This window comes from Chiloscyllium punctatum, chromosome 36 (assembly GCF_047496795.1).
Source record: "Chiloscyllium punctatum isolate Juve2018m chromosome 36, sChiPun1.3, whole genome shotgun sequence".
Taxonomy (NCBI): Eukaryota; Metazoa; Chordata; class Chondrichthyes; order Orectolobiformes; family Hemiscylliidae; genus Chiloscyllium; species Chiloscyllium punctatum.
In genome coordinates, this window is record NC_092774.1 from 26,486,131 (window position 1) to 26,496,945 (window position 10,815).

Genomic DNA, 10,815 nt, shown 5'->3' on the forward strand with positions numbered 1-10,815 from the left:
TGGCTTGGAAGGTGCTTTTGAAGAACCACCACTCATGCAATCAAGTCAGACTGATAAGATTGTGGCCCCAGACTCTGCCATTTGATTTTCCTCATCAATCTACATTCTTTTCAGCCATGTTTCAGTCTCAAACTGCCACGCAATGCCTTCTGTTATGGCTTAAAGGTAAGAATACACAAGACAATCAATCGTATTTTGGGTTGTATAAATCTTAGCCTGCCAGAATTATTTTCTTAGACTTTAATTAAACTTTAATTGGCTGCATGAAATGGTTTGTTGGTCAGACTTGAATCATCATGCTCAAAGGAGACAATGCCAATAATATCATTAAACTCCTCTTTTTGTTAAAAAAGGACAAGCTCTTGATTAATTTTTACAACTTACTGGTATTCACACCTGCACATTCAATGTCAAACTCAGATATAATAAATGAAATTACACCATTAATTTTGTTTTACAACAATCCAACAGATTAATTAATAATACAGTGAACACCAAGGCTGATTATTGTGAAATTAAATTTGACTGAAAATGTAAAATCAAGATGTGAGATAACAAATGGAGGAAGGGCAGAAGGTAAGAAATGCAGCATCACAGAAGGTGCTCCTCCAGGGAGTGTATTTTACCAACTACAACTGCTCAATATAAACAAACACTCTGACATGATCCTCCGGTTTTAATGTAAACCATAGCCCCATACAGTAGGTACCATTTAAATAAGTTAATAGATACAAGCCTTGAGCAAATCCAGCCTCCAGCCGGACCCCCCGCTTCTTGGAGCTCGGACCTTCCTCCAGCTCCGGGGGGTTGTTGAGCTCCTGGGCTCCGGCCGCCGCCGAAGAAGCCGCGGGCGCCGGCTCTCTCTCCTCCACCGCCGACATTTTTAATTTGTTTTCTCGTTCACCCGGTAACCGTCACCTCCCCCTTCCCGGGCCCCGGAAATTATACAAAAATAAACAATAAACCCCACCGGGGACTGTCTCCTTTTCTTCACAACTTTTGTTTGAAAAGTTCCGACTTTAATTTGAAATGTATTTTAAAGGTATTTTCTGAGGTAAACGATGCCTGTCTGCCCCCGTCCGTCCGTCAGAAACCGCCCGCTGAGTCGATGAGAAAACCGCAGCCTCGCGCCGCCATCTTTGTTTTTCTTCTTCTTTCCGTCTCCTCCTTCAGTGACGCGCGTCATCCACGCTCCCTCCAATCAGAGCGCACCTCACTCCACCTGACCAATGGCGGCCGGCTTTGCTGTTAAAAAGGAAGCCACAACCCGGAATGTCGCTCTCCGATTCGTCCGCACCGACCGCAGCCTTTGGGATTGGTGGAGAGGTTCGCAGGCCCCTCACTGTCCCCGCCCCTTTACTACAATGGGCTCGAGGGGTTCAGGAGGAAGGTGTTCTCACTCATTCATTCAACAGGAGATGGGCTCAATTTACTGTAATGGGCTGTGGGGGTACAGTGGTCATGTCTCATGTTGAGGAGGAAGGTGTTTCCTCTAATTCAACAGAAGAGGATCGATTTACTACAGAAGGTTTTTTCGTGATGCAGCTGTAGTCTCCCATAGAGCCCTGAGGCTCAGGTTTAAATCCCACTGCTCCAGTATGTGTAATAACATACTCAATGTTTTTCAGTCATAAGTCACACAACTATAGTCCAACCCGTCTATTTGAAATCGCACCCGCTTGGAGTGTAGCCTCTTCATCAGGTGAAGACATGGAAAACAAAACGTGCAGGAAAGAGAATTCAGATAAATGATCAGCCATGGATGGTGATGAAAGACAGAGCATCTCAACAGTCAATTACCTATTCCCATTCCTATTTCTGATCTTCTTCATACATGACAGGTTGTATATTTTCCAAACATTATTTAAATGAATAAATAATGAATATTTAATGAATATTTAAGAATGGTCAGTTTATTCTTCCTCACTTGAGCACATTGTGACCCACAACTATTTAGATACCACTGTTAATATCATAGCCCTTGTCATGAGATATCAGAGGAACAATTCATAAACAAAATTTGACACTGAGTCACTCGAGTAGACACTTGAACAGAGAAAGCGCCCGACAGATATTGGGAATCTGAAGGTTATTGAAGTGAAATGTTAAGAAGAGCAGGTGCACACCCCCAATAAGGGAACTCACCTGACTGACCTAATTATAATCACCACAGTATCCAGTGCTCCTCTTCACCGAACACTGATTACTTTCCTTTTCAGTTTAATGATCCAACTATCTTTTGAATGCCATAATTGAATCTGACTCCAACACACTCTCTCGCAGACCATTCCAAAGGTCAAAGATTTTCAATCATGAATGAAATATGTTCTGGATCTCTCCCAAAACACAATTCATATGGATCTTGCTTCAAATCATTTGCAGTAAGTTCTTCACATGGACAAATTTGCAGCTTAGAGCATTTGTTTAAATTTCATATCATATTGGGGTGGCACAGTGCTTGGCATTGCTACCTCAGCACTAGGGACCCAGGTTCAATTCCAGCCTCAGGTGAGTGTCTGTGTGGAGTTTGCATGTTCTCCCTGTCTGCATGGGTTTCCTTCCACAGTCCAAAGATGTGCAGATTAGGTGGATTGACCATGCTAAATTGCTCTGTGATGTGTAGGTTATGTGGATTAGTCATACTAAATGCAGGAGAACGGGATGATCCTGGGTGGGATGGTCTTTGGTGTGTCAGTGCAGGCTCAATGGGACAAATGGCCTCTTTCTGCACTGTCAGGATTTTATGTATCTCTGTCTGATTTCTTGCACATGCTACTTTCTGAAAGGGACATTTTACTGTCATGTTCAGTCCTGCAGTCTCTATAATTTCATACATACCTCTAAACTCGGTTTGAATGAAATCCTCCCATTTCACTGTATTTTAGCTACCATTCCCCCCCACCCTTTCCATTCCTTATTCATTTTTCCATTACCTGTGTTATGATCCCCTCCTCTTTATATATATATTATTGTAGACAGGCTAAATCTAGTTACCATGTCTCTAAAATATGAGATGAAATATGATCGCATACTTTGAGTCCATTACTTCAGCTTGTTAAGGTCTCTTGCCAAAGAGAACTCTTAATCCGGCATCCTTCGGTAGGATTATATTAGGATATCTGGTCAGCATGGATGAGTTGGATTAAATGGTTTGTTTCCGTCCTGTGCATCTCTATGACTATGACGATCGAATAAGGGCCAGGAGCAGGCAGGTGGGACTAGTTTAGTTGGGGATCATGTACTGAACGGTCTGTTTCCAGGCTGTATGACAGCACAGCCTCAAATGAATGGGGATCAATCCCAAAGAGATATTAAAGGTCTCAAGCACCACCTGAGGCACATGTGAGGACAACTTCCAGAAAACTGAGAGCAGTGGGGCACTGTGAAGTTCAGTACATCAGTTAGCCAGCATGTTCTCTTCGGGAGACTTGTCTCGAGAAAGAGGAAGCGGCTTCCTGACCCATCAACTGGACTGTGGATCAGTTTGGAGCAGGTCCTATATCTCTGACAACATCGGTGGACAGAGTCGAGAGTGTGGTGCTGGAAAAGCACAGCAGGTCAGGCAGCATCCAAGGAGCAGGAGAATTGACGTGAGGCTTGTGGGCCGGGAGCGCTGAGAGATAAATGGAATGGGGGGGGGTTGGAGTTGGGGAGAAGGTAGCTGAGAATGCGATAAGCAGATGACGATGATTGGTCGGAGAGGAGGGTGGGGGCGGATAGATGGGAAAGGTGATGGACAGGTAAGGAGGGCGAGTGGAGGCTTGGGGCGGTCATGAGGTGGGGGGGAAACGAGGAGGAGGAGGAGGAGGATACATGAGGAAACTTTTGAATTCCACATTGATCCCATGTGGTTGCAGGGTCCCAAGGTGGAATAAGAGGTGTTCTTCCTCCAGGCGTCAGGTGGTAAGGGTTTGGCGATGGAGACAGCCCAGGACCTCAATGATCTTGATGGAATGGGAGGGGGAGTTGAAGTGTTCAGCCACAGGGTGGTGGGGTTTGTGGGTGTCCCAGAGTGGTTCTCTGAAACAATCCACAAGTTGGTGTCCTGTCTCCCCGACGTAGAGAAGACCACATTGGATGCAGTGGATGACAGTGGTGGAGTTACAGGGAAATTTCTGTCAGATGTGGAAGGATCCTTTGGGGCCTTGGATGGAGGTGAGAGGAGTGGTATGGACACATGTTTTACACTTCCTGTGGTGGCGGGGATGGGGCCGGGACTAGGGTGTGGACTGGTTGTGGGCGCATGAACCTGACGAGGGAGTCGCGGAGGAAATGGCCTCTCTGGAATGCTGGTAGGGGTGGGGAGAGAAAAATATACCTGGTGGTGGGGTCCGTTTGTAGGTAGCAGAGGCTGATGTGTTGTATCCTGAGGTTGGTGGGGTGGAAGGTGAGGACGGTTGGGGGTTCCGAAATCCTGGCGTTTAAAGCCCTTCCCACACTCAGGGCAGAGGAACGGCCTCTCCCCAGTGTGGACCCGCCGGTGGGCCAGCAGGTTGGAGGATTTGCTGAAGGCCTTCCCGCACTCAGGTCAGGGGAAGGATCTCACACCAGAGTGGACCTGCTGGTGTGCCACGAGGGTAGAGGCCTGGGCAAAGCTCTTCTCACACTCGGGGCAGGAGAATGGATGCTCCGCTGTGTGGACCCGCAAGTGGACCATCAAGTTGGAGGAGTGGGTAAAGCCCTTGCTGCACTGTGGGCAGGTGAATGGCCTCTCCCCAGTATGGATCCACTGGTGGGCCAGCAGGTTGGAGGAGCTGGTAAAGCCCTTCCTGCACTCGGGGCAGGGGAACGGTCTCTCCCCGGTGTGACTGCGCTGATGAGTCTCCAGGGCAGACGGGAAACTGAAGCCTTTCCCACAGTCGCCACACTTCCACGGTTTCTCCATGGGGCAGGATTCCTCGGGTTTCTCCATGGCTGAAGCTTCAGCCGCACACAAACGTGTGTACAGCCCCTCCCCGGTGTGAATTCCTCTTTCCAGGCCGTATAACTGTTTCTGGCTCCACACTCTGTGCACTGCAACAGTTGGGTCTCTCATCCAGTCCCACTGATGCTGAAAACGTTATGAAACAGGAACCAAAAAGCATTGCTCCATCTCACAGAATCATACTTGAAAATCTTTGCTGTCCCGATGGATTGAGTGACTGTCAGACATTGATGTGAAAATGATGACTGCAGACGCTGGAGATCAGAGTCGAAAAGTGTAGTGCTGGAAAAACACAGCAGGTCAGGCAGCATCCAAGGAGCAGGAGAGTCAAGCATAAGCTGCTGATTTTGAAACTTCCATCTTCATATAATCTGTAAAAAGCGATTACAAAAGTCATCATTGTCAATCCGGGGGGAGGTGGGGTCGGAATGAGACAACAAGGTATTGACACAGACACCAGAAAGAAACTGAACATAGAGACGTGGCAAACATGAGTGGCAAGCCAGAGTCAGAGAGAGACACAGCACAGAAACATACCCTTTGGTCCAACTCATCCATGTCGACCAGATATCCAAAATTAATCTAGTTCCATTTGCCAGCATTTGGCCAATAACCCTCTAAACTCCTCCTATTCATATACCTATCCAGGTGCCTTTTAAATGTCATAATTGTACCAGCAACCACCACTTCCTCTGGCAGCTTTGTGCACACACCACCTTCTGCATGAAAACTTGCCCCTTAGGTCCGTTTCTAACAAATTGCTCTCAATCTAAACCCGTAGTACTATGGTAATCCCAGTGTATATTTGAAAAGTTAAAATCCCTAACAATAACCATCCTATTACTCTTACAGGTAACTCAAATCTCCATACAAATTTGTTTCTCAATTTCCCACTGACCATGAGGATGTCTACAACACAATCCCAAAAAGGTGATCATCCCTTCCTTATTTCTCAGTTCCAACCAAATAACCTTCCTGGATGTATTCCTAGGAATATCCTCCTTAAGTCCAACAGGAATACTATCCCTTATCAAAAACACCATTCCCCCTCATCTCTTGCCTCCTTTTCTATCCTTCCTGTAGCATTTGTATCCTGAAACATTAAGCTGCCAGTCCTGCCCATCCCTGAGCCACGTTTCTGTAATTGCTATGATACCATATCCCATCTTCCTAATTATGCCCTGAGTTCAACTGCCTTCCCTGTTCGGCCTCTTGCAATGAAGTAAATGCAGTTTAATTTGTTAGTCCTACCTTGCTCTCTGCTTTGTCCCTTCTTGACCTGACTGCTTGACTCACTCCCTTTCCCAACTGTACCAGTCTCAGATTGATCTCTTTCCTCACTATTTCCCTGGGTACCTCCCCACGCACCCACCTTGCTAGTTTAATTCCTCCCGAGCAGCTCTTGCAAATTTCCCAGCCAGTATATTAGCTCACTTTCAATATTCAGGTGCAATCTATCCTTCTTGTACAGGTCACATCTACTCCAGAAGAGATTCCAATGATCCAAAAATGTGAACCCTTCTCCCATGCACCAGCTCCTCAGCCAAGCATTCATCTGCTCTATCCTCTCTATTCCAACCCTCACTAGCTCATAGCACTGGAAGTAATCCAGATTTTTCTTGACTCTAGGACCTCTTTTTTAAAAAATTTGTGCCTGACTTTCTACACTTTCCCTTCAGAATCGCATCCTTTTCCCTTCCTTTGTCATTGGTTCCAATGTGTACAATGACCTCCAACCGGTCCCTCTCCCTTTTGAGAACATTCTGCACCCTCTCGGAGACATCCTTGATCCTGGTACCAGGGAGGCGACACACCATTCTGATCGTTCGCTGCTAACCACAGAAGCGTCAGTTTGTACCTCTGACTAGAGAGCCCCTTATCACAATTGATCACTTGGAACCCGACGTACCCCTCATTGCATGAGAGCATGTCTCCAGACCAGAAACTTGGCTGTTCGTGCTACATTCCCTGAGAGACCATCACCCGCTACATTTTCCAAAACAGCAGACTTGTTTGAAATGGGGACAGCCACAGAAGACTCCTGCACTACCTGCCCACCCCTCCTACCTTTCCTGGAGTTAACCCATCTCCCTGACAGTAACTGCGGCTTTTCTCCCTTCCTATCATTGCCAAACCATCATAGCCCCAGATCTTGTAAATTCCTCATTACCTCGAACTGTCGCTGCAACTTATCCACGCAATCCCATAGGATTTGCAAGCAAACACATTTACTGCAGACAGAATCATCAGTAACATGGATACTCTCCCTAATCTCCCACATCTGACAGGAAGAGCATATCACTCTCATAAAGGCCATCGTTGCTCCTTCACAATCTACAGACCCAGAAAATAGCACCGTCTTTTTGCTGTCTCTGGGACAGACAGGCTGAGGGAGCAAAAATGGTTCATTTTTAACCGTCCCTTCCGTGTTGGACTGCCTGCAGTCCCTCAGCTCAGGGCCGTGGGGATGACTCTCAGTGAGTGAAGGTTTCACACGGATTCTCTTCATCTGGGACACTTGGGGCTCAGATGTTAACTGCTGCGCGGTCGCAGCAAAGAAAGCGATGCCCACTTTGCAAAAGACTTTCCGTAAGATTGCTGCGTGAAGACGATTTCTGAACACCAAGCAGGCTGCACAACAATGTGAATTTACCTGGGCGAAGAGTCCTCGGTGTTCATTTCTCTCTGTCCTGCCAGCACAGCATCTTTCTGTCTCTCCGATAACAGACCTTTGGAGAAAGTTCACAATCAAAGTTGTTCATGTTCCCCGCATTAATGTAACTGACACCTCTCACCCCAAGAGTTTCAGAGAGAGAGAGAGAGAGAGAGAGGGAGAGAGAGCAGAAGAGCGAATGGACTCTTACCCTCCCCCAACCCTACATTCCCCCACCACCCTCCCCCCAGAACAACGTGCAAGTAGAAATAAAATGGTTTAATTATCCGCCGGTGGAGATAGTCCAGTTCCTGGGGATGAGACAAACATCAGCCCCACGGGGACAGAATGACAAGCAGATGTTCTGGAAAGGCTTTGCTGCTTGCAATTCTTGCAGCAATGTGGAATGTACTTCACACTGAGCAAGTTTCAGCTGGCTCAGAGTCTCCAATGTTCATTGCTGTGTTTGCCACCAGATCAGAGAAAGAACAATATGAAGGACGTAGGAGTGAATAACGATCCGCGTGACAGGGCGAATAACTGTTAATGGAGACTGTTAGTGGCTAACAATACGTCGTGTGTCATTGCAGACGAGGTGATAAACAGGAGTCTTTCGTGTGGTAGGGGTCAAGGACATGGGGGAGTTCAGGCCCTATAGTTATAGAACTCGATATTGAAGACCGGCGGGCTGTCAGGTCTCCAAGTGGAAAATGAGATGTTGTTCTTTCATCTGGAGCTAGAACACTGCTGCAAGCCTGAGACAGGGATGTTGGCCAGGGAACAGGGTGATGTGTTAAAGTGGCAGGCAACCGCAAGGTCAGGGCCTTTAGTTTCTGCGGGCAGAAGCGGGATGTTCTGCGAAGCAGTCACCCAGTTTATGCTTCATGCTACGCTGGGGAAACGACACTGTGAGCAGCGAATGCGGTGGAATGAAATAGCAGCAGGGAGACTGGATGAGAAGCAGCTGTTCGGGAAAGTCTTTGCCGCTTGCAATTCTGAGAGCAATCTCAAATGTATTTCACACTGAGCATGTCTCAGGTCGCTCAAGAGGTCTGGGGCATTACCCGCGTGCGTGCTTTCTGGCTCGTTGGTCTAGGCGTATGATTCTCGCTTTGGGTCTGTTACTACGCTGACTTGCGAGAGGTCCCGGGTTGAAATCCCGGATAAGCCCGTGTTTTTTTTTTAAACTTGACTTGTGCAAAACTGCCTGATTGACTTTCTCAAAAAGCACCTTCGTGAAACCAGCGTGGGCTGCCTGGAGTACGAATGAGGCAGAAAACAGAGAAATGAAATGGTTGGAGATCGTGTTCAACAAGCTACTTGGATGCTGCCTGAACTGCTGTGCTCTTCCAGCACCACTAATCCAGAATCTGGTTTCCAGCATCTGCAGTCATTGTTTTTACCATAGTGCTCAACAGGTTGACGTGAGTGGTGCGGTGTTTGAGGAATGTCAGCAATCAAGGTAGATTGGAAAATTGGGACAGCTCTCCTCGGAGAACCGAACTTTTCCAAGTCATGAGGGACCTAGAAACAGGAAATAATGTTGTGAAAATGCTCCCACGCCTGAAAGGATCCATAACGATTCGGCAGAATTTTAGAGTCACGAGGAAAAGAAGTAAAAGTGACATTAGGAAGAACGTTTTCGTACAGGGAGTGGTGAGGGTCAGTAAGTCCCTGTCTGACATTGACAAAGAGGAAGATTCAATGGACCCAAAAGGGAATTCGGTGGTCACGTTCAGATGTGCAGATTTCCGCTGAGAAGGCGAGAGAATGAAACGACTAGAGTCACACGTTTACTTAAGTGTAGAACCAGCAGAGCGAAGGTGGGCCGCATGGCCGCCGTCTGCGCTGTGACACATGTTGTGATTCAGTGTGAAATCACAGTTCGACCGACAGAATGTGGGAATTTAGAAAAAAGTTTATATTGACACAGCCTCCATACGTCTGCGAAACAGCATATCACACGACAGCAGTGGAGGTCTTTGACATCAGGCTCGAAGGTGCCTGCCGCGTGCCAGACAAAAACCTGAAGTGTTCTGTGCAACCAGCTCACCACGCGGCAGCAGAGTGGCGCAGCGGGAGCGTGCTGGGCCCATGACCCAGAGGTCGATGGATCAAAACCATCCTCTGCTATCGTTCACTGTCACCTTGATCTGCTTTTCTTCAGCAAGCTGCCTTTGCATCTACTTGCCGATGTTCATGTCGATCCACTCCATTCAAACGGCATGGTTTTTAGAGGTCTCAGTGGTATTCTGTTCTTGGTCGGTTTCCTCTGAACTGAATCGCAAAACCAATTCTCTACGATGCTAATGAGCTGGTAAAGTTGAAACCCATGCCTTGCGGTTTCGGCCATTCCCTGCAGTAATTCGCCACCCTGGTTCAGACGTGAATGACAAGCATGTCCGAAACCGCATCACGACTCAGACATCGTCCCCCACTATGAGGACGGATACCACCGATTGGGAATAACCTCAGAGAGAGAGAGAGACAAGTGATAGACTATCGCCGTGGAATCGATGGGCTGAACGGCTTCTGTCTGCACGAGAATGATGCTACGTGTTTATGCCGTCCCACTGCCTGGCTCTGGGACCGGAGGGCTGTAAGGTCTCCAAGTGGAAAATGAGGTGTTATTGTTTCATCTGGAGCTGGAACACTGCTTCAAGCCTGAGACGGAGATGTTGGCCAGGGAACAGGGTGGTGTGTTAAAGTAGCAGGCAACCGCAAGTTCAGGGCCTTTTTAGTGAAATTGACACCTCTCACCCAAGGGATTCAGAGAGAGGGAGACAGCAGAAGTGCAAAAGTGCTAGATCACTTTTCCACATAAGCATCTTCGTTAAACGAGATCGGATTGCCAGAAGTAGGGGATGGGGCTGAGCTACCATTGCAGCGAACACAGCGAAGGGCAACACTTGTTCAAAGTTAGAACATGTTTTGCAGATTGTTCGCCCACACAATCCGAGTCTGAATGAATTCTCCAGCTGCGTTATTGCTCAAATCTGAGAGTGAAATTTCAGGAAGCGGGGAATTGAAGTGATTGGAGACAGCGCTGAACAGGTTGTCGTGAATTGTGCCGTGTATGAGGAATGTCAATAATGAAGGCAGATCGGAAAGTTGGGACAGTTCTCCTTGGAGAACAGAAATTTGAAATCTGGCCCAGTTGACGTTTTCCAAGACATGAGGGGTCCAGACAGAGAAAATAATACAATGAAAATGGTACCACGCCTGAAAGGATCGCTAA